Source organism: Vulpes lagopus, chromosome 2 (genome assembly GCF_018345385.1).
Source record: "Vulpes lagopus strain Blue_001 chromosome 2, ASM1834538v1, whole genome shotgun sequence".
Classification (NCBI taxonomy): Eukaryota; Metazoa; Chordata; class Mammalia; order Carnivora; family Canidae; genus Vulpes; species Vulpes lagopus.
In genome coordinates this window covers 128,615,618-128,637,888 of record NC_054825.1, presented here as the reverse complement: position 1 = coordinate 128,637,888, position 22,271 = coordinate 128,615,618, and the positions used below count along the sequence as shown (strand labels likewise).

The 22,271-nt window shown below is 38.4% G+C and overlaps 1 protein-coding gene across 6 annotated transcripts in view; it reads right to left on the bottom strand.

The window, feature by feature from the left end:
* Window positions 1-22,053, bottom strand: part of FANCC (FA complementation group C) — a 272,119-nt gene extending 250,066 nt beyond the window's left edge. For 4 of the 6 annotated variants that reach the window (XM_041735278.1, XM_041735303.1, XM_041735305.1 and 1 more), the window contains exon 1: window positions 21,897-22,053. The gene's annotated coding sequence lies outside the window, so the exon portion shown is untranslated. Of the gene's footprint in view, window positions 1-20,431; window positions 21,561-21,896 lie in introns of those variants that run through there. The other 2 variants (XM_041735287.1, XM_041735291.1) reach the window with 2 other exon arrangements.
* Window positions 22,054-22,271: the final 218 nt, after the last annotated feature.

Sequence of the window (22,271 nt, the reverse complement as noted above, 5' to 3'; positions counted from 1 at the left end):
CAGTGAAGAACCTGCTTGAAAGATCCTCTCCCTCTGTCCCTCCCCATGCTCATGCTTGCGTGCACGTGTGCTCTCTCTAAAAATAAACAATCTTTAAAATAAAATAAAATGTAGTCACCAATAAACAAGCAAACAGAGGTGCCTGTTAAGTGAGTTAAGCATCTGCCTTATCTAAGGGTTCTGAGATGGAGCTCCACACCAGGCTCCCTGCTCAATGGGGAGTCTGCTTCTCCCTCCCCCTCTGTCTGCCCCCTCCCCATTGCATGTGCTCTCTCTCCCTCTCTCTCTCTCTCAAATAAGTAAATAAAATCTTAAAACAAACAAAAACAATACAATCGCACAACTCTTAAAACTAACTGACCCCGTTCATTCAAGAACCTCCCATATACTTTTAAATTTCACCAAAAAAAAAAAAAAAATCATACAAGGTTTCATATGAAATCAAAGCACAGGACATAGCGGTAGAAAATACTATATTGCTTAACTGATACCTCACTAGTAATCACACTAAATGGAAAATGAGGAAAAACACAAATTGGAGTAATGCAGATTTTGAGAGCTTATCCTACTGTGGTCTAACGGAAAGACAAGTTCACAAGAAACATGCTCAAAATCATTTAGAATAAAACTCTTTATTTAAATACAGCATTTTAAATTGTCAAACTGATACAATTCTAAAATATCAACTATTTTTTACTCCTTTTTTAATTGATTAATGCAATTAGACCCCATTAACAGCTAAGTTTTGACCAATTGAATTCTAACAAACTCATTTAAGTTACAAGACCAAAAAGAAAGAATACTTATACTGTATTTTTGCATCCCTACAGTTCAAAAGCAACAGAATCAAATTTTTTCAGAATGTGAATAAGCATGCCATACTTCAGGTTAAAAGCATATTCTGTTCCAAAATTAGAAGTGAAAATAAGCTCAAAAAGAAATGACTTTCTACCCTTGAATTTAGTGGCATTAATATTAATGACAATCCTACTCATTTCAAAGGCATGTCCCAGAGTGTTTAAATTACGAAAAATGGCTCTGGAATGTCATCTTCAGTAAATTTTAAATTGTTTAATCTGAGGTTTTGCTAGATTTGTAACAGCTGCATTTGTGTTTACAACTATAATAAGATCTTTACAGCATGGCACTCCTTTACACATTTTTTAGATCTGGTTGGTACAAACACGTCGTACTGATCAATGGAAATGAGTCTGGTATCTCTTGATAGCTACAAATTTGGTCAGAATAAAGTTTTGTTTTGGATTAACATTGTACAACAAATACATCATAGACCTTTAGAAGTTTTATGGTATTGGTTACAGAAAGATGGGGCAAAAACTTCCATTCACATACAAACACTTGGAAAATTACTCAATTTCTGTTTGTGGAATTCAAATTTTGTTTGGGAGGGAAGATATGCATATCAAATACACTGTGTATCTAATTTGTTTGCAGGCATTCATGGAGGGTCTTGGGGGCAAGTTACCAAACAGGAATTGGTTAGGCAGTATTCAAAACCTACATTTCTTCTAATATCTTTATTTATACAGTAGAAAGATGCAACAAAAAAGCCTGCCAAAGACTTGCTTAAGAATGTTTCAACAAGGAGCATCAGCAATCCTTGGCCATTGGGGCTGCTTGCTGCAATGAGAAGAGCACCAGACCAGAGTCAGTTTCCAGGGCTAACATTCAACAGCCTTGCCACTAACCTCAGTTTCTTTCTTTGAAAACATTTCAAAGAGAAGTTATCATTGAAGGTGAAGGTTTTCTGCTAAAATAAGTTGAGTCTGGGTTATAATGCCACAATAATTAAGGCATAGTTAAAATTTGCAAAAACAGAAGTAACCCCACAAGTTCTTCAGCACCATCCTTTTTGGACTCTCAGGAACTCCTAATCCTGGTAGAAATTACTTTTTGAAAAGCCTCCACTCTATTTTTCCTTTTTTTCATGGTTCTCTTACCTTGGCACATGTAGTTACTATAAAGATCACATACAATCTATGTGAGAATAATTTGGAAAGTACAAAACATATTTAACAGGGCTTATGACCAAAGTGCTGCTACAAATAAACCAAGAAAACAAAATAAGTTTAAAAAAAAAAATCCATGCTTATAAAGTCAGTAAGTTTTTTAAAAAATCAATAGGACAAAAACTCAGATTTCTGAAAGATATAGAACATATTATTGTTCAGGAATAATAATAAACTTTTTTCTATTAGCATGAAACTTCAAACTCACCAGAGAACACACATTACTGTAGTAATTTCCATGAGAAGTATGATAAATTTGTTCAGAATTACCCATTTTTCCCCCTAGGTATTACTCTGACAACTGAATGCATTTCAAAATAATTCAAGTGTTACTAAATTACTTTAGACAAAGGTCATAAATTCAAATGTCCAGAATGGGTAAGTTAAATGAGTAAAGCAATCAGGAGGGCTTGAGGCTACTGGAAGACAAAGCACCATCCAAAGAATACAGCCAGAACCTAGGTCCTGCCAGCTACTGTCAAAGAAAAAGTCAGATTTCATTGACTACCTTAATAAAAACCTAAAAAATACATATTTTTAAAGGTGAAACTGCTTAGTGTTTATATGTTAGTGAATGACAAAAAATTTTAATCATGCAAGCCATACGAAACCTAACTGCAAAGTAGATCTATTCCCTGCTTTATTATGTTTCTTTTATGTAGATATATTTAAAACACTGTTACAAGGTAGAAAAGAACTTTGGTAACTTTTTTAATGCTTCAATTATCCTACAACTTATGCCAATGTATTCAACAGGATTTTTTTTTTCTTAAAGTAAAATTGGTACGTAATGGTTTACTTCAGCTTCATGTGTACAAAATGATTTGATCTTTGTACACACTACGAAGTGATCATCACCACAATAAGTCTAGTTACCACCCATCACACCTGTTTTTATCCATCCCACAACCAACTTGCCCTCTGATAACCACCAAACTATTCTCCATGAATTTTTGTTTTGTTTCATTTTTTAGATTCCATATATAAATGAAATCATCTATTTTTCCTTCTCTGACTTATTTCATTAGTATCCTCAGATCCATTCATGTTGTTACAAATGGCATGACTTATTCTTTTTTATGGCTGGGTAGTATTCTATGTAGTATTTTATGGCTGAGTATTATACCATGTCTTCTTTAGCCATTCATTTATTGATGAAAACTTTCACTGTTTCCATATCTTGGCTATTGTAAATAATAACTGTAATGAACAAGAAGTTCAATATATCTTTTTGTTTTTTTTCAATATATCTTTTTGAATTAGTGTTTTCATTTTCTTCAGATAAACACCCAGAAACAGAACAGCTGGGTCATATGGTAGTTCTATTTCTAATTTTGTAAGGAAACTCCATACTGTTTACCTTAGTGGCTGCACCAATTTACATCCCCACCAGCAGTGAACAAGGGTTACCTTTTCTCCACATGCTCTCCAAAACGTTTTTTTAATAATAGCTATTCTAACAGGTGTGAAGTAATATATCACTTTGGTTTTAATTTGCATTTCCTTGATAGTGACATAGGACATATTTTCATGTACCTGGCGGCCACCAATCTGATTTCTTTGGAAATAGATCTATTCAGATACACTGCCCATTTTTCAATCAAAATGTTTGGCTTTTTTGCTATTGTCTTGCTTGAGTTCTTTATATATTTTGGATGCTAACCTGTTAACAGATACATAATTTGCAAATATTTTCTCCCATTTAGTAGGTTGCATTTTCATGGTTGATGGTTTCTTTTGCTGTGCAGATTTTCAGTTTGATGTATTCGTTTGTTTATTTTTGCTTTTGAAACTAAATCCAAAAATTAAATGTCAAGGAGCTTATCATCTATGTTTTCTTCTAGGAGTTTAATGGTTTCAGGTCTTACATTCAAGCCTTTAATACACTGAGTTAGTGGATTAAGATAGTGCTCTTATCCTGTACACCTTTCACTCTTTTGCATGTGCTGTCCAGTTTTACTAACACCATTTATTAAAGAGACTTTCTGCATTGCGATTCTTGGCTTCTTTTCAGAAATTAATTGGTGATATATGTGTAGACTTAATTTGGCCTATTCTGTTCCATCAATGTGCCCATTTTCATGTCAATAACATACTGTTTTGATTACTATAGCTTTGTAGTATAGTTTGAAGTCAGAAAGCAAGATACTTCCAGTTTTGTTCTTTCTCAAAACTGCTTTGACTATTCAGGGTCTTTTATGGTTCCATACAAATCTTTAAATTATTTGTTCTATTTCAGTGAATAACATCAAAATTTTGATAGGGACTGCACTGAATCTATAGACTGCTTTGGGTAGTATGGACATTTTTAACAATATTAATTCTTCTATTCCCTGAGCCTGGAATATTTTCCCATTATTTGTATCTTCAACTTCTTTCATCAATGTCTTATAGTTAACAGTGTACAGATCTTTCACCTTCTGGTTAAAGAAGTTAGGGGGAATCTTCATGGATCAATTGGTTAAGTATCCAACTCTTGATTTAAGCTCAGGTCATGATCTCATGGTCCTGAGATCAAGCCCCATGTGCAGTTCCATGTTCAGCAGAGAGTCTGCTTAAGGATTCTCTCTCTCTCTCCCTCCCCCCCCCCCCCCGCTTGCATGCTCTTTATCTCTAATATAAATAAATCTTTTAAAAAATTTATTCATGGGAATTTTATTCATTTGCAATTAAATGAGATTCCTTCCCTTTCAGCTATTTCATTATTCATGTATGGAAACACAACAGATTTTTGCATAATTGATTTTGTATCATGCAATTTTACTGAATTCATTTACTAGTTCTAACTTATATTGTGAATCTTTAGGGTTTTCTATATATAATGTCAGCACCTGCAAATAGTGACATTTTACTCATTTCCAATTTGGATGCCTTTTTTTTTCTTGCCTAATTGCTGCAGCTAGGGCTTCTATTCTATGTTGATTAAAAGTGGCAAGAGTAGGAATCTTTGTCTTGTTCCTGATCTTACAAGAAAAGCTTCCGGCTTTTCACTAATTGAGTATGCTGTTAGCTGTGAATTTGTCATATATGGCATTTATTATGTTGATGTACATACCCTCTATTCCCACTTTGTTGAGTTTTATCGCAAATGGATGTCGAATTCTGTCAAATACTTTTTCTGTACCTATTGAAATGATATAATTTTTATCCTTCTTTTTGTTAATATGGTGTATCACACTGATTGACTTGTGGCTACTGAACTACCTTTGTATACCCGAAATAAAGCTCTTTGACCATGGTGTATGATCCTTTTAAGGTATTACTGAATTTGGCTTGCTAATATTGTGTTGAGGATTTTTACACCTAAGTTCATCAGAAATACTGGCCTGTAATTTTCTGTTTACTGTGTCTTTCTCTGGTATTGATATCAAGGTAATGCTGGCCTCATGAGTTTGGAAGTATTCCTTCTTCAATTTTTGGGAAGAATCTGAGAAGGACAGGTAGTAAATTTGCTCTAAATATTTGGTGGAATTCATCAGTGGACCTATCTGGTCCTGGGCTTTTGTTTGTGGGGAGTTTTTTCATTAGCAATTCAATCTCCTTACTAATAATAAACCTATTCAAATTTTTTATTTTTTCGTGATTCAGTCTAGAAGATTATATTTCTAGGAATATATCTATTTCTTCTAGGTTGTCAGACTGTTGGCATAGAATTGGTTCATGGCAGTCTTTTAAGATCCTTTGTATTTCTGTGGTTTCAGTTGTAACTTTTCTTTCATTTCTGATTTTATTTGAGCCCTCTATTTTTATTTTCTATAGAGTTTGAGTACATTTTATCTTATCTTTTTTTTTAAGATTTTTATTTATTTATTCATGAGAGACACAGAGGGGAGAGGCAGAGACACAGGCAGAGGCAGAAGCAGGCTCCAAGCAGGAAGCCAGATGCGGGACTCAATCCCGGGACTCTCAGATCACACCCTGAGGCAAAGAAGTAAGCTCAATCTCTGAGTCACTCAGGCGTCCCGTATTTCAATGAACTAGCTCTTAACCTTACTAATCTTTTCTGTTCTTCTTTTTTTTTTTTTTTTAATCTCTATTGCATTTATCTCCCCACTGATTTTTACTATATTTCATGCCTTCAACTTTGGGCTTCCATTTACTCTTCTTTTTCAAATTGTTTTAAGTGAAAATTAAGATTGCTTGATGTTTTTCCTGTTTCTTTAGGTGGCCTGTATCACTATAAACTTCCCTTTTAAAACTGCTTTTGTTGTATCCCATAAATTTTGCAATATTATACTCCCATCTTTATTTGTTTCAGGGTATTTTCTCATTTCTTTTTTGATTTCTTTGTCAAGCTAATTGGTTTTCAGTAGCACATTTAATCTCCACATTTTGGTGGCTTTTCTGACAGTGGTCAGAAAAGAATCTTCATATGATTCCAATCTTTCTAAATTTTGAGATTTGTTTTGTGGCCTAAGATGCGATCTATCCTGAGAATGTTCCATGTGCACTTGAGAAAAAAGTGTATTTTGTTGCTTTAGACAGAATGTTCTATATGTATGTATTAAGTTCATCTGGCCTAATGTGTCATTTTAGACCAATGTTTCCTTATTAATTTTTTGGAGGGGTCTGGATAATCTACACACAGATGTAAGTAGGATATTGAAGCTCCCTATTATTGCATTGCTGTCAATTTCTTCCATTAAGTGTGTTAATATTTGCTTTATATTCACTTGTACGCACTCCTATGCTGAGTGCACAAATATTTTAAAATGTTCTATCTTCTTTAAAATTGACCCCTTTGTCACTATGTAATGCCCTTTTTTGTCCTTTATTACAGTTTGTCTTAAATCTACTTTGTCTAATGTAAGTATAGCTACAACAGCTTTCTTTCTGTTTCCATTTACATGAAATATCTTTCCCTATCCCTTTACTTTCAGTCTATATAAGTGTTTAGATGTGAAGGGAGTCTTCTGTAAGCTATATATAGAGATAAGTCTTCTTTTGTTTTTTAATCCATTCAGCCACTTTATGACTTTTCTTTTTTTAAGATTTTATTTATTTATTCATGAGAGAGAAAGAAGCAGAGGGAAAAGAGGGAAAAGAGGGAAAAGGAGGCAGAGGGAAAAGGAGGCAGAGGGAAAAGCAGGCTCTATGCAGGGAGCCTGATGTGGGACTTGATCCTGGGACTCCAGGATCACACACCAGGCCAAAGGCAGGTTCTAAACCTCTGAGCCACCCAGGGATCCCCACTTTATGCCTTTTGATTGGAGAATTTAAACCATCTACATTTAAGGTAATTATTGAGAAGTATGCATTTATTGTCATTTTGTTAACTGTTCTCTGGCTGTTTTTGTAGTTCCCCTCTTTTCCTTTCTTCTCTTACTCTCTTCCCTTGTGGTTCAATAACTTTCCACAGAGTTAGGTTTACATTTATTTCTCATTATCTTTTGTACATGTATTAATAGGTTTTCACTTTCTGGTTACCATGAAGTTCACATGTAACAGCTACTTTTGTATATATATAAAATTTTATATTTTATATATATTATAAATATATATTATAAATATATATTATAAATATATATATGTATATATAATGTTGGTAGCAACTTAAGTTTGAATGCATTCTAAAAACTGATTTTTCCTACCCTACCAACATTTTATGTTTTCATATCTTCTTTTTCACCTTTCTATTTTGTGTATCCAACATTAGTTCAAGATAAGAACTCTCAACAATATAAGAAAGAAAGTTCAACCTGATAAAGATCATTAATGAAAAACTTATATCTAACATCATATCTATTGGTAAAAGATTAGATGCTTTCCCCTTAAAATCAGAAACAAGTCAAGAATGTCCACTCTCTCCACTTCCATTCAGCAATGTACTAGAAGTTTTAGGCAAAAAAAAAAAAAAAAAAAAGAAGAAGAAGAAGAAAGAAAAAGAAAAAGGAATCTAAGTGCAAAGGGAAACAAAATTGTCTATATTGACAGATGACACAATAGTGTATGTAGAAAATTCTAAAGAATTCACAAAAACCTGCTTGAAGTAATAAACAAGGCTGCATAACACTAGATCAACATAGAAAAAACCAACTGTATTTTCATATAATGGCAATGAGCAATCCAAAAATGAACTATTTCTATTCACAATAGCATCAAAAATGAAACAATAAGAAATAAAATTAACAAAAGAAGGGCAAGATTCAAGGCACCTGGGTGGCATAGTTGGTTAAGTGTCTCGGTTTCAGCTCAAGTCAAGATCTCAGGGTCTTGGGATCAAACCGCACGCTGGGCTTCGCACTCAGTGCAGAGTGTACTTAAGACTACTCACCCTCCCCAACCCCGGACACGCTCTCTAAAAAAACAAATCTTAAAAATGGAGGGGGCAAGACTTGTACAATGATAATTACAAAACAATGCTCAAAGAAATTAAAGATCTAAACAAATGAAAAGACATTCCATATTCATGTTATTACATTTCTCCCCCAAAAGAGATCTACAAAGTCAATGCAACTTCTATCAATATCAATCACAGCACACTTTTGCGGGGAGGGGGGAATGACAAGATGATACTAAAGCTTACATGGAAATGTAAGGAACCCAGAATAGCCAAAACAATTTTAAAAAGAATAAAAACACTGCAAGACTTTTATTACCGAATTTCAAAATTTACTATAAAGCTACCATAATTAAGACAATGTCGGGATCCCTGGGTGGCGCAGTGGTTTAGCGCCTGCCTTTGGCCCAGGGCGCAATCCTGGAGACCCGGGATTGAATCCCACATCGGGCTCCCGGTGCATGGAGCCTGCTTCTCCCTCTGCCTGTGTCTCTGCCTCTCTCTCTCTCTCACTGTGTGCCTATCATAAAAATAAAAAAATAAAAAAAAGACAGTATAATGTCTTAAAATAGGCATACAGATCACTGAAACAGAAATGAGAGTCTAGGAATAATTTACAGTCAATTGATTTTGTTCTAAGATTTCATTTGAGAGAAAGAGAGAGAGCTTGCACGAGTATTTGGGGAGGAGGGGCAGAGGGAGAGAGTTTCAAGCAGACTCTGAGCATGAAGCCCAATGCACAATTTAATCTCATGACACTGAGATCCTAACCTAAACCAAAACCAAGAGCTGGACACAAGTGGCTAAGCCATTCAGGCACCCCTATGGCAAACTGATTGTTGATAAAAGTGGGGAAACTTTTTTTCAACAAATAGTGCTGGCACAACCAGATATATATGTCTAAAAAATTATTTTAGATCCATATCTCATGCCATACACAAAAGTTCATGGAAATTAATCATAAATCTAGGATATGATCCAAAACAAATGATAAACTGGACTTCTCAAAACTAAAACTTTTGTACTTCAAAGGATACCATGAAGAAAAAGAAAAGACAAGTAACAGAATGAGAGAAATTATTTGCAAAACGCAGGTCTGATAATGGGCTTCTATTCAGAATATACAAAGAATGCTTACAACCCAATAATAAGACAAACAACTGTGAAAATGTGTTAAGGAAACCTAAGTCAAAATTGGAACTGGGAAGCCATGAAAGGAGGGTTCTCACGTACACACCATTTATTGCATGCTTGCTTAGTTCAGCAGGAAAAAGAAAGATTTCCTCTCCGCACAGCAACAAGCTGCAGGCACCCAACAGCAACCATCCTCACCTGTAGCCAATGAGAGGCTATCACCACTTCACTCACTTACAGCCAATGAGAAGCCACCAACATAGTGAATTCTCATTTTCTTCCAATGAGTTCATACAACCCCTCCAAATATCTTCTTTTCTCTACAAAAGGATGCCCCCCTCCTTTGTTCCCAGGATCTGCCTATGGTTCACCATAGTTTCCTTCTCTTGAATTGCAATTCCTCTTCTATTTTCAAATAAACTTGAATTTGCTGGCTGATCAAGACATTTTTCTTTTAAAAAGTGCTGATATTTCATGATGTCAGAAGTGGAATCCAAAGGCAATGAACTCCCGAGGAATTTAGACCCCTAGAACCATGTGTGGCACACACTTGTGCCTCTCATGCTCTCTGCTTGAGTTGTCTTCTTCCTTTCAGTTTGGTAAGTCTCTTACTTATTTACTTATGAGAGACACAGAGAGTGATGCAAACACAGGAAAAGGGAGAAGCAAGCTCCCTATAGGGAGCCCGATGACTTGATCCCAGGATCACGACCTGAGCCGAAGGCAGATGCTCAACCATTGAGCTACCCGGGTATCCCTGGTAAGTCTCTTAAATTCAAGCTCCCTCCTTTTAGTTGAGCTCTCCAATTTTATTGGTGATGTGTTTTCTTGAAGGTATACGTCCTTTTAGTGATACTTGTTTATTTTCTAAACCTCTGGTTTTGAAGTATGAAATCCCAATCCCCTAAATTTTCTCAAGAGAGTCCTCCTTCTGGGACTCTGGTCAGTTTTATGTTCAAAAACAATAGTCCTTCCTCTTCTGCATTCTTTAGTGGAACAACTTAGCCAAAGATAACTTACAACTCCAATGGCCATTATGGGGAAACTTCAATCACCCAAACTTGTATTTTTCAGAACCAAACTAAAAGACCAGCTCTGAAATTAGACTAAATGGGATGCCTATTTTAATTGATACCTGGAGCCTTCCAAATGTATCCAAGATTTTAAAGTTTTCTTTTCCAAATATCATTTTCAAAATAACAGAGGTGAACAATTGAAAGAAGACCCAAAAAAGCTTCCAGGGCCTCTTTTTCCCTTCCCTTGTGCTCTTTGTCTCTGCTGCCAGCTTCTTTTCTTCTGCATCCCCATCTTCCTTATACCCTCTGCTTTCTCATTCTGACCCCTTCAGTGTATTTTTTCCCCAAATCTCTCCCCACTTCCTGCTCCCTGAACCTATTAAAACCTGACTCTTTAAAAGCAGACCCTCTGTGGATCCAAATGCTAAACCCTTAATTTCTTATGTTACCTGGACTAAAGTTGAATTACAAGCTATAGTCAAAGATTTTCCCAAAGTATCTGAAGATCCCCATAGATTTGCTAAAGAATTTAGTATAGTCATTCAAACTTACCAACCTGGTTTCTCTGGTTTCGATCAGCTAGTCCATATGCTTGTTAGCGAAGGCCAGGATCAACACTGAATGCAAACTACCAAATGGAATGATCCCAAGAAGTCTAGAATTACTACATGAAGACAAAGAAACCCTTGCTGCCTTATATATGATCAGGTTTGGGGAACTGCCAAATGACTCCTTTTGGTAATTCTCAGGGCTTTCCCAAAGCCAGCTGATTGGAGTATGACTTAGGCTTGTACCCAGAAGTCCAATGAGCCCATGCATGATTATTAGAGTCAACTCCAAATTATCTTTAAAGAAAATTCTGGTCTTCCTTTGGATATTGAGTCCACCTGGACAGCTTTTAACTCTAGGTTCATTAACAGGCTGAACTGAGATTTTTTTTAGTCTAGTAAAAAGGACCAGAACAGAATGAAAAAGTATGTCCACTGCAAATTCAGCTGATTTAGCAAAGTCTTAGATGATTCAAATAAAGGAAGACACTTAAATGCCTTAATTTGAACTTCAACAAATGAAGGCCCCTAAACAAAACCAAAACCCTCCAGGTCTCTGCCATTATATTGCAAAAAACCAAAACACTGGAAAAAAGACTGCTACAAGCTTAAGTGCTTACCCAGGCACCTTCAGTCCTCTAACCAGCCAAAGTCCTCCTAAGGAACAGTGATGGAACTCCAAAGAACTAAGGAGCAAACTAAGGGACTTTTCCAGTCCATTCCCTTAATTGACCTGGAGAAACCAGTCTCCAGATTGGGAATGAATCTCTCGGTCCTTATTGATACTAGAGCTGCACTCTCAGTGCTCAGCTCCACTGCCATTAAACAGCCACTGCTTCAGAATACTAAAAGTTCAAACAGTAGGTGTTTTTAATAAATCTCAACAGGTTCCTAGCTCTAAACCTATCCCTTTTTGCTTAGGTCTTTTGAGATAACCATCCTTTGCTCCTTAGTTTCTCTGAACTTATTCATTTATTGGGCTAACATTTCTTAGAAAAATATGTTGGGACTTTTCTCCCAAAAGGGGGAAACAATTCTAGAATTTGACAACATCAACCAAAATAGACAATTAGATAAGTCAAATGACCCTTCAACATCTCTTATTTTCTGTCTCTGACATCACTACAGCTATTCCAAGAACACTAACCATTTATCCCTAATGGATCAGCTACCATCCTCCCTATGGCAAAATCATCAACTGGTATTTACAGAATCCAGAGTACCTCCTGTTAAAGATCCAAACAGATTCCTCAAAATCTGTCAAAATCTGTAAAGAGGCCCTTCAAAGCATTAAGCCAATCATAGAAGGCTATAAGACCCAGGGCCTCATTATCCCCTGCACCAGCACTACAACACCATTTTACCTGTGAAGAAACCAAATGGCCACAGATGGAGGCACACCAGGACCTTGAACCATAAAACAATATTGTTATTGCTTTGTCACTCTGTTGCCCCCAATCCCACCTATTAGCCTCCACCTCTGAGAGCAAATTTTTTTTCATGATTGATTTATGTAGTGTTTTCTTCAGTATCCCAGTAAATAAAACTAGTTAGTATCTTTTTGCCTTTACCTGTGAAGAACAGCAATATACCTGGACAGTAATGCCCCAGGGTTTCATGAAAAGCCCTTATTTCTCACAAACCTTGAAGGCTGACCCAGACAATATCAAGTTCCCTGGAGACTCCACTTTAATACAATATGTGGATGACTTACTTCTCTGCTCCTCTTCCCAAGCCTCCTCCCAAGAAGACAGCATCCATTTGCTAAAACTACAAGCCAAACAGAATATGAAGTCTCTTTTAAAAAAAATTACAATTTGTTCAAACTTAATTTTGATATTTAGGACATTTAACCTTAGAACAAGGACTTCATTTAGATCACACAGTCTTCATGGCACCCTGACCTTCTCAAAGCCCAAAACCAAACATCAGCTGTGAAGTTTTCTTAGGCTGGCAGGCTATTGTTGCAACTGGATCTAAAACTCTTCCTTTATAGCCCAACCTAAATAAATCTCATTAAAAATTTCTAAATCCTGGAAGATTGAGATGACATGGTTTTTCAAATCTTAAAAGATTTAGTTTAATATCCTCCACCACCACCCTTGGACACACCAATTATCAACTCCCTTTCTTGTTGTATATGAAAAAGGGAATGCCCTTGGGGTACTCACCCAAAAACATAAGGTTCACCACCAACCCACAGGATATCACAGACAACTAGATTCTGTAGCCCAGGGATATCTCCCTTCCTCAAAGCTATACCTGTTACTGCCCTTCTTGAAAGGGCCACTGAGGGAATAACCATGGAATCCCCTTTAACTGTCTTTGTGCCAAATGCTGTCAGAGCTCTTAACTTTCATCATACTCAACATCTTTCATCAAGCCATTTCACTTCCTATAACACTGTCCCATTAACTGTCCCTTATATCACTCTCATTTGCTGCAATAACCTTAACCCTGCTATTCTTCTCCCCTCCTCTACTGATGAAAGCCCTCACAACTGCTAAATACTGACAAATTACCTTCTGATGATGATTTACAGAAAACTTCAGATAATGCTGACTTTTCCTGGTTCACCGATCATTCTTATTTGAAAGATTAAAATGGCAAATATTGTGCTGGGTATGCAATACCAACTTTTGAAATAACTGAAGCAGCATCTTTGCCTTTGCCTACTTCAGCCCAACAAGCCAAATCATATGTACTCTTTAGGCCTGCATGCAAGAGAAGGGCAACACTACAACATTTGCACTGGGAATAGATATGCCTTTGGAGTGACTCACAACTTTGCAATGTTATCTAAACAACATAGCTTTTTTACTTCTAGTAGAGATCAAATTAAAACAAGCCCTTAGGGGATCCCTGGGTGGCGCAGTGGTTTGGCGCCTGCCTTTGGCCCGGGGCGTGATCCTGGAGACCCAGGATCGAATCCCACGTCAGGCTCCCGGTGCATGGAGCCTGCTTCTCCCTCTGCCTTTATCTCTGCCTCTCTCTATCTCTCTGTGACTATCATAAATAAATAAAAATTAAAAAAAATAAAAAAATAAAAAAAATAAAACAAGCCCTTACCTTCAGTAATTATTGGATGCCATATTTTTACTTGCTGCTTTGGCTATCATTAAGGTCCAGGGGCATACTATGCTGGACTCTCGAAATGTAATCACTTCCCTGACATTTCCACAAAAAAAAAAAATGCTGCCTTCAAAGGGTCTAAAAGTCAAAAAACTCTGTAATGATCTAAAGAAACTCACCTCCAGATGGTAGCTTGGAGAAATTGACTAGAGACACCAATAATCAGCACCAGAAAAGGAAGAATAATATTGGCAATCAAATGGTTGCTGGTATGATAAAAAGAGAAACTTGTGTTTTGGGCCAAATAAAAACTCAGTCCCACAAGAAATTATGCAATTCTATTTTTTAATTCCCTTTTTAAATTAACATGCAATAAACATACAGTGTTGTATTAGTCTCAGGTGTACAATACATTGATTTAACACTATATTGTTCAATATTCTTCAAGATAAGTACCTCTTAATCTCCTTACTTATCTCACCCATCCCTTCCCCCACCACCCCTCAGGCAACCACCAGTTTTTTCTCTGTATTTAGGAGTCTGGTTTTTTGTCTCTTTTATTCTTTGTTCATTTGTTTTTGTTTTGTTTCTTAAGTTCCACGTGAGAGTAAAATCAGATGGGATGTCTTCTTCTGCCTGATTTCACTTAGCATTAAACCCTCTAAGATACATCTATGTTGTTGCAAATGGCAAGATCTCTTTTTTTATGGCTGAATAATATTCCTGTGTGTGTGTGTGTGTGTGTGTGTGTGTGTGTGTGTGTATACCTTCATTCATTCATCTATTGATGGACAATTAGGTTGCTTCCGTATCTTGGCTATTGTAAATAATTCTGCAATAAACATAGGGTGTGGGGATCCCTGGGTGGCGCAGCGGTTTGGCGCCTGCCTTTGGCCCAGGGTGCGATCCTGGAGACCCGGGATCGAATCCCACATCAGGCTCCCGGTGCATGGAGCCTGCTTCTCCCTCCGCCTGTGTCTCTGCCTCTCTCTCTCTCTCTGTGACTATCATAAATAAATAAAAAATTTTAAAAAAAAATTAAAAAAAAAAACATAAGGTGTATATAACTTATCAAAATATATGTTTTCATTTTCTTTGGTAAACAGCAGTAATAGGATTACTGACTCATGTGATGATTCTATTTTTAATACTTTGAGGGAACTCCATACTGTTTTTCATAATGGTTACACCAATCTGCATACCCATCAACAGTGCACAAGGCTTCCTTTTACTCCACATCCTCATCAACTCTTAATTCCTGTCTTTTTTTATCTTAGCCATTCTGACAGGTGTGAGGGTAATATCTCATGGTGGGTTTGATTTGCATTTCCTTGATGGTTAGTGATGTTGAGCATCTTTTCACATGTCTATTGGCCATCTGTATGCCTTTGAAGGAATTCAGGTCCTCTGCCCATTGTTTTTTTTCCTGCCCATTTTCTTTTGGATTATTTTTGGTGTTGAATTGTATAAACTCTGTATTTCGGATATTAACCCCTTTTGCAAATATGGATATATCATTTGCAAATGTCTTCTCCCATTCACAGGTTGTCTTTTTGTTGATGGTTTCCTTTGCTATGCAAAAGCTTTGTATTTTGATGTAGTCTCAATTGTTTATTTTTGCTTTTGTTTTCCTTGCCTTGGGAGATATATCTAGAAAAAAGTTTCTCTGGCCAATGTTAAAGAAATTACTGCTGTTTTCTTCTAGGAATTTTATGGTTTCAGGTCTCACATTTAAGTCTTTAATCCATTTTGAGTTTATTTTTATTTTTATTTTTTAAAGATTTTATTTATTCATGAGACACAGAGAGAGGCAGAGACACAGGCAGAGGGAGAAGCAGGCTCCACGCAGGGAGCCCAATGTGGGACTCGATCCCGGGTCTCCAAGATCAGGCCCTGGGCCGAAGGTGGCGCTAAACCACTGAGCCACCCGGGCGTCCCCGAGTTTATTTTTAAAGTTCCCATTATTGACCACTGTACCTATACTAAACATTGATCCATGGATAAAATGATCTATGGATAAAAATGATAATTTTTAAATTAATACTAGTGGGGAAATATTAACAAAACCCCAAAAAAAGGCCTCCTCTGATTGCCCCACCTGCCCAAAATACAATTGAGGAAAACCTGCCCTTACTGCTCCCAGGCACTTTAAATTGCCTAATGGCGGGATCCCTGGGTGGCGCAGCGTTTTGGCGCCTCCCTTTGGCCCAGGGCGCGATCCTGGAGACCCGGGATCGAGTCCCACGTCGGGGTCCCGGTGCATGGAGCCTGCTTCTCCCTCTGCCTGTGTCTCTGCCTCGTTCTCTCTCTGTGTGTGACTATCATAAATAAATAAATAAATAAATAAATAGCCTAATGGACCATTCGAGGTTTGGAAAATGAACTTTATTCAGCTACCCCCATATCATGGGTACAAATACATCTTGACAATGATTCCTATGTCTTCCCACTGGATCAAAGCCTTTACATGTAGACAAGCTCCCTGTCTCTTTAGTAGCTAAAATCTTACTGGATAAAAAAAAAATCATCCCTACCTGAGAACACCTCTTAGGCTCTTCAGTGATCAAGGAATTCATTTTATTGGTCAAATATTACCAGGAGTCTGTGATGTCTGGCTAGTTCTATAGCATCTTCATGGTCACTTACCACCTTTCACTTACCCTCAGTCTTCAGGACTAGCTGAACAAACCAACAGCACTATCAAAATTCAATTGGCAAAATTTGTGGAAAACCTCCAAATACCCTGGCCAAAAGAATTACCTTAGTCCTTCCTAATCTTAGATCTGCTCCCTTCAGAATCTACAAATTCTTTGAGATAATTTTTCAGAATCTACAAATTTCACAATCTACAAATTCTTTGAGATAATTACTGAGTGCCCTACGGATCTAGCTTCCACACTTTTTGACCCACACCTGATAAAAGGAGATATATTTCAGTATCACAAAGGTCTAATTACATCCCTTGAAAACAATCATGTGCTTACATTGGTTTTCACCGCTAAAACTTCATTACCACATTAAAAGGTAACCCCCAGGAAGCAAACATGACTCTGCATTTGCCTCCATCAAAAGGGTACTTACCTCTTTTGTGGACTTTCATGACAATTAACAAAAGATTAAAACTCTCCCCTGGAACTGGGAAAACTTGCCAAACCCAGTTCTAAGGCAATAGCAGCCCAACAACAGCCACTTGATCACTGGCTAAAGTACAGGCATACCTTATTTAATTGTGCTTCGCAGATATTGCTTCTTTTTTTTTTTTTAAACAAATTGAAGGTTTGTGACAACCCTGTGTCAAACAAGTCTATTAATGTCATTTTTCCAACAGCATTTGCTAACTTTGTGACTGTCATATTTTAGTAATTCTCGTACTATTTCAAACTTTTCATTATATTTTTTAGTGATCAGTGACCAGTGATTATAGCTTGCTGAAAGCTCAGATGGTTAACATTTTTTAGCAATACAGTGTTTTAACTAAAATATGTACTTGTTTTATGGGGATCCCTGGGTGGCTCAGCGGTTTAGCGCCTGCCTTTGGCCCAGGGCATGATCCTGGAGTCCAGGGATCAAGTCCCACATCAGTGGGACTTCAGTTCCAGAAAACAGCAATAAATTGAATATTACTAAGGCAAGTCAGATGGATGTTTTGGTTTCCAGTGCATATAAAAGTTATGTTTACACTATACTGTAATCTGTTAAGCATATGATAGCGTTATGTCTAAAACAAGTACATATTTTATTTATTTTAAAGATTTATTTATTCATGAGACACACACAGAGAGAGAGAGAGAGAGAGAGAGAGAGGCAGAGACACAGTCAGAGGGAGAAGCAGGCTCCATGCAGGGAGCCTGATGTGGGACTCGATCCTGGGATCAGGCTCTGGGCTAAAGGTGGCGCTAAACCGCTGAGCCACCCGGGCTGCCCATGAACTAGTATCATTATTCTGTCCTTATATCATTCTGTATAATCATCTTTAAGCTCTGTACCTATTGTCTATCAAAACCTAGCAGAAACAACATATCCAACAGGGTGATGCCACCTCAACATTTCAAGATATCGCCAATGCTTACAATTTTGGTAAGATACAGATTTTGGATGGGAAACACCCTAGAGTTCTCCCTCCCACTGTATCTTGTTACTCAAATGTGGCTTTAGTGGTTTCCAATCTGTGCACCTCCCTCTGATGTGGGACATGAAATACAGGAAAGGACCTTCCAGGCACCAAAGGATAAAAACAATTCTAACAAGCAACAGATGGCTCAACTCTTGATCAGTGATGCTAAGAAAGGTGTGATAATGTGTTAAAGGAAACCTAACTCAAAATTGGAATTTTGAAACCATAAAGAGATGACTCACACACATATCACTTGTTCCAGCTTGCACAGTCCAGCAGTAAGGTTTGTTCTGTGCCCAGCAACAAGCTGCCCTCACCTACAGCCAATGAGAAGCTGCCACCACTTCAAATTCTTTTTCTTCCAATGAACTTTTGTTCAAAACACCCTCCCAAACTTCCTCCTTTCCTCTATAAAAGGACACTCCTATTTTGTTCTCAAGACTTGCCTATGATTCACCATAGTTTGCTTGTCCTGAATTGTAATCCCTCTGTTGTTCCCAAATAAACCTGATTTTGCTGCCTGAATCATCTACCTTTTACTGTTAAAAAGTTGACATAACCCAATTAAAAAATGGACAAAAGGTTTCAGTAGATATTTCAAAAGTGACATAAAAATTGCTAAGAAGCACATGAAAATATATTCAACATCATTGGCCAATAGGGAAATTAAAACCACAATTAGATACTACTTTCACACCCACTTGGACGGCTATTTTAAAAAGACACAATTAACAAATTAAGTTCTGGAAAAATTAAAACTCCCATACACTGCTGGTGGAACTATAATATGGTGCAGCCTCAATGGAAAAGTTTGGTAGTTTTAAAAAGTTAAACACAGGTTTACTATACAACCCAGCAATTCCACTCATAAGTATCTATCCAAGAAAAATGAAAACGTATGTCCAAAGACTTGCACATGAATGCTCAGAGCAGTATTATTCATTATATCCAAAAAGTAGAAGTAACTCAAGTGCCCATCAACTGGTGAACAGATAAAACAAAATATGGTATAACCATACAATGGAATAATATTTAGCAATAAACAAGAATAACTATTGATAGACAGTACAAAATGGATGAATCTCAAAAACATCATGCTAAGTGAAAGAAACCAGAAATAAGACAGTGCTTATTTTATGAATCCATTTATATGAAATGGCCAAAAGCTAATCTATAGAGACAGCAAATCAATGGTTGCCTGATTGCCTAGCTGAAAGCCACAGCTGGGATCAACTATGAACTTGCATGTGCCAACTTGTTAGGGTGACATAAATGGTCTAAAAATGAATAGTAATCACTGCACAATTCCAAAAACCTACTAAATTTACTAAAAGTCACTTAATTCTTTAGAAAACAGAGTATTCAATCTCAAAAAGGTGATTTCCATATGAACTCTGCCTTCCTAAAGTTAGAGAAAGGTACCAGGATGATTATAGATGTTTCTGTATCAGAGATCTTAACAGGGAAATGATTTCTACATACCTAGCAGAGTTTATAAAGAGTTCTAAAAATATGGACCAGGTAACATTGCAAGGTCTCTTCGGAACAGAGTAAGAAAAAAAAAAGATATTTAGTAGAAAATAAAATGTTCAAGATTTATAGTGTTATCTAACTTTTCTGATAAATTTTTAAGGATTTTCTTCTCTACTTCTACTACATTTTTATTAAAGTATTGCAAACTCAATGTACTTCTCCAATAAGTGTTCTCTCATAGTAAATTCAGTCATTCAGTATCCATAAACATGGAGAATATACATACCCCAGCCTAAAATTTTATAAATCCATTTGGTATTGATTTTGAGCCTGATTTGAGGCTCCACCACTACCAACTTGGAACTTGGACACACCACAACTTGGAACTGCCACACCATATGAGATTTTTCTGGCACTCTCTGTAGCCTAGGTAATCAATCCGACTTTCTACTGGCTAGGCTGGCCTCCTTGTAGCTGGTTTTCATAAATACAAAATCTGTATAATTGTTACTGGAAGTACTTGCTGAAATATGGAACTGGTTTGAAATACCATTTATTTTAAAACGTACATGCACAGAGTCACATACATGCAGTAACACATCTTCCACACCCAACCAATCAATCAAGTTAATGTTTTTTATTAGAGAACGAAAAATTCCAATATAGTTTATCTTTCTTTTCTGGAGCCTTAGTAAATGTTTTCCAAGAAATCAAGAGGAATATGATTGAAAAATGAAAAAAATGAATTAAAAGGTAATATATACCTTAGTATAATTAGTCCAATTCTAAATAAGCAGGACCTAATTTTAACTCTGGGGAAAGAGACCTTTGATAGAACTAACAAAAACAAATTCTGTTTTGATGCAGTTATTCTTGTATATGCAGATGAATGCTTGTTTCCGTGTGAATCTGGCACAGTCCATTATATTGAAACATCAGTTTAAGATGAACACGTTTTCTATCAAGTTTATGTAATAAATGATCCCAACACATGGTATGAATTCTATCATTTGTAACAACCTTCCCTCTCTTCTTTAAGGGAATAACGAGATAAAGTTCTGAGCTGCACATCTCTGAAGGTAAGTAACATCCTTATGGATGCGCTTTATAGAGCTGAAGTTGGGTGGCCCAGAAATGCCCTGCTCACGTGATAAATGGTAAGTCAATCACATCACAGTTGAGCTGCACTAAACCGGACAGATTACAATGAAACCGGGAGCTAGGGAGCCAAGAGTTTCAGATGAGGACAAAAGTACTGGCACATACAAGTCTTCGCCGGAAAATAGCTCGGCCTCTTTCCTTCAAATTCTGGTCCCAAATCTGTCCCAAATCTCTCATGTTTCAAAAACTCCTAATCTTTTCCCCTCCAGACTTGTAGCCCCGTACAAGACCACAGAACGTTCACGGCTGTAAAAGCTCCCAAGTAAATACAAACAAGCAAGCCAAGAAGCGACACCTCCCAAACCCTTCTCAGGGCTTTGGACCCGATTTGGCCTGGGAGTTGCGGAGAGACGGTCGCCCACCAGAACTTCCTCCCCGGTGCGATGAAGGGACTGGAGGGCGGGAGGGGTAACGGCCTCCGCCCCCTCCTAGCGCCAAGGGTGCAGGAGATCGGAGAGCGACCGGCCAGCTGTACGGGGTGATGGGTTAGAGGAGGCGAGCTTTGCACAGCTCCCACGGATCCGGGGCATAGAAGGTCCACCCTGCCTCTCTCCTTTTACGTAGACATAGCTGCGGGCCCTCAATGAACAAAACCGAAACGCCAATACCCAAGTCTCGCCGCTCTGGGAGCTCCCTTCCGCGTGCCTCCGGCGTCGGCTCCGCGCCGGCTCCGCGCCGGCTCCACCCTCCCGGGCTCCCCCGCCCCTCCCCAGCCGGTCCAGCCCCTGGCCACGCCCTTCGCGCCCCACAACTCCCTGACCACACCCCTCGCACCCCGCCACGCCCCTGGCCATGCCCGGCGCGCTCCGGCTCCATCCCCGCCAGCCACGCCCTTGGTCACGCCCCCTCGCGGGCTGGCGCCACCTCAAGCCCCTTCCCACCTCCCTCCTCAGCCCCAACACAAGGCGAGGGCATTGCTCACCCACCTAGATGCGCCGGGCGCTGCGGACGTTCTCGCGAGTCTTCCCTCCCTCCCTTCCCCCTGCCCCACCCCTACTCCTGGGCTGACGTGTCGCCCAGACCCCCGAGGGAAGCAGCCGCCTTCGCTGTCGTTCTGCGGCCTCTTACCGGGTGGTCTGCGCCAGAGCGGCTTCAGCAGTTTGGGTAGTGGCAGAAAGGACGCCTCCGCCCGGGTTCTGTGGCTTGCGAATTTGGCTTTGCCTCGTACTGGTGTTTTGTTTTGTTTGACGTTTTTGGAATTTTCCCGCGGTAGCTCGACAGTGGAGCGGCGCCCGCGCGCTCTAGCCCGCAATGCACTCTGGGGCCTGGCGACGGTCGGCGTGCCCCCGCGGCCTCGCGGGAAAACTGCGCCCAATCTCGCGCTCGTGGGGGAGGGGCGGGGACCTCGCGCCGGTTCGGCCGGAAGTTCTCCCGGCGCCGCGCGCTCCGCCGGGGGTGGGGGAGCGGCGGCGGCCTGAGGTGTGCGCCGGAGGCTGCTGGGGT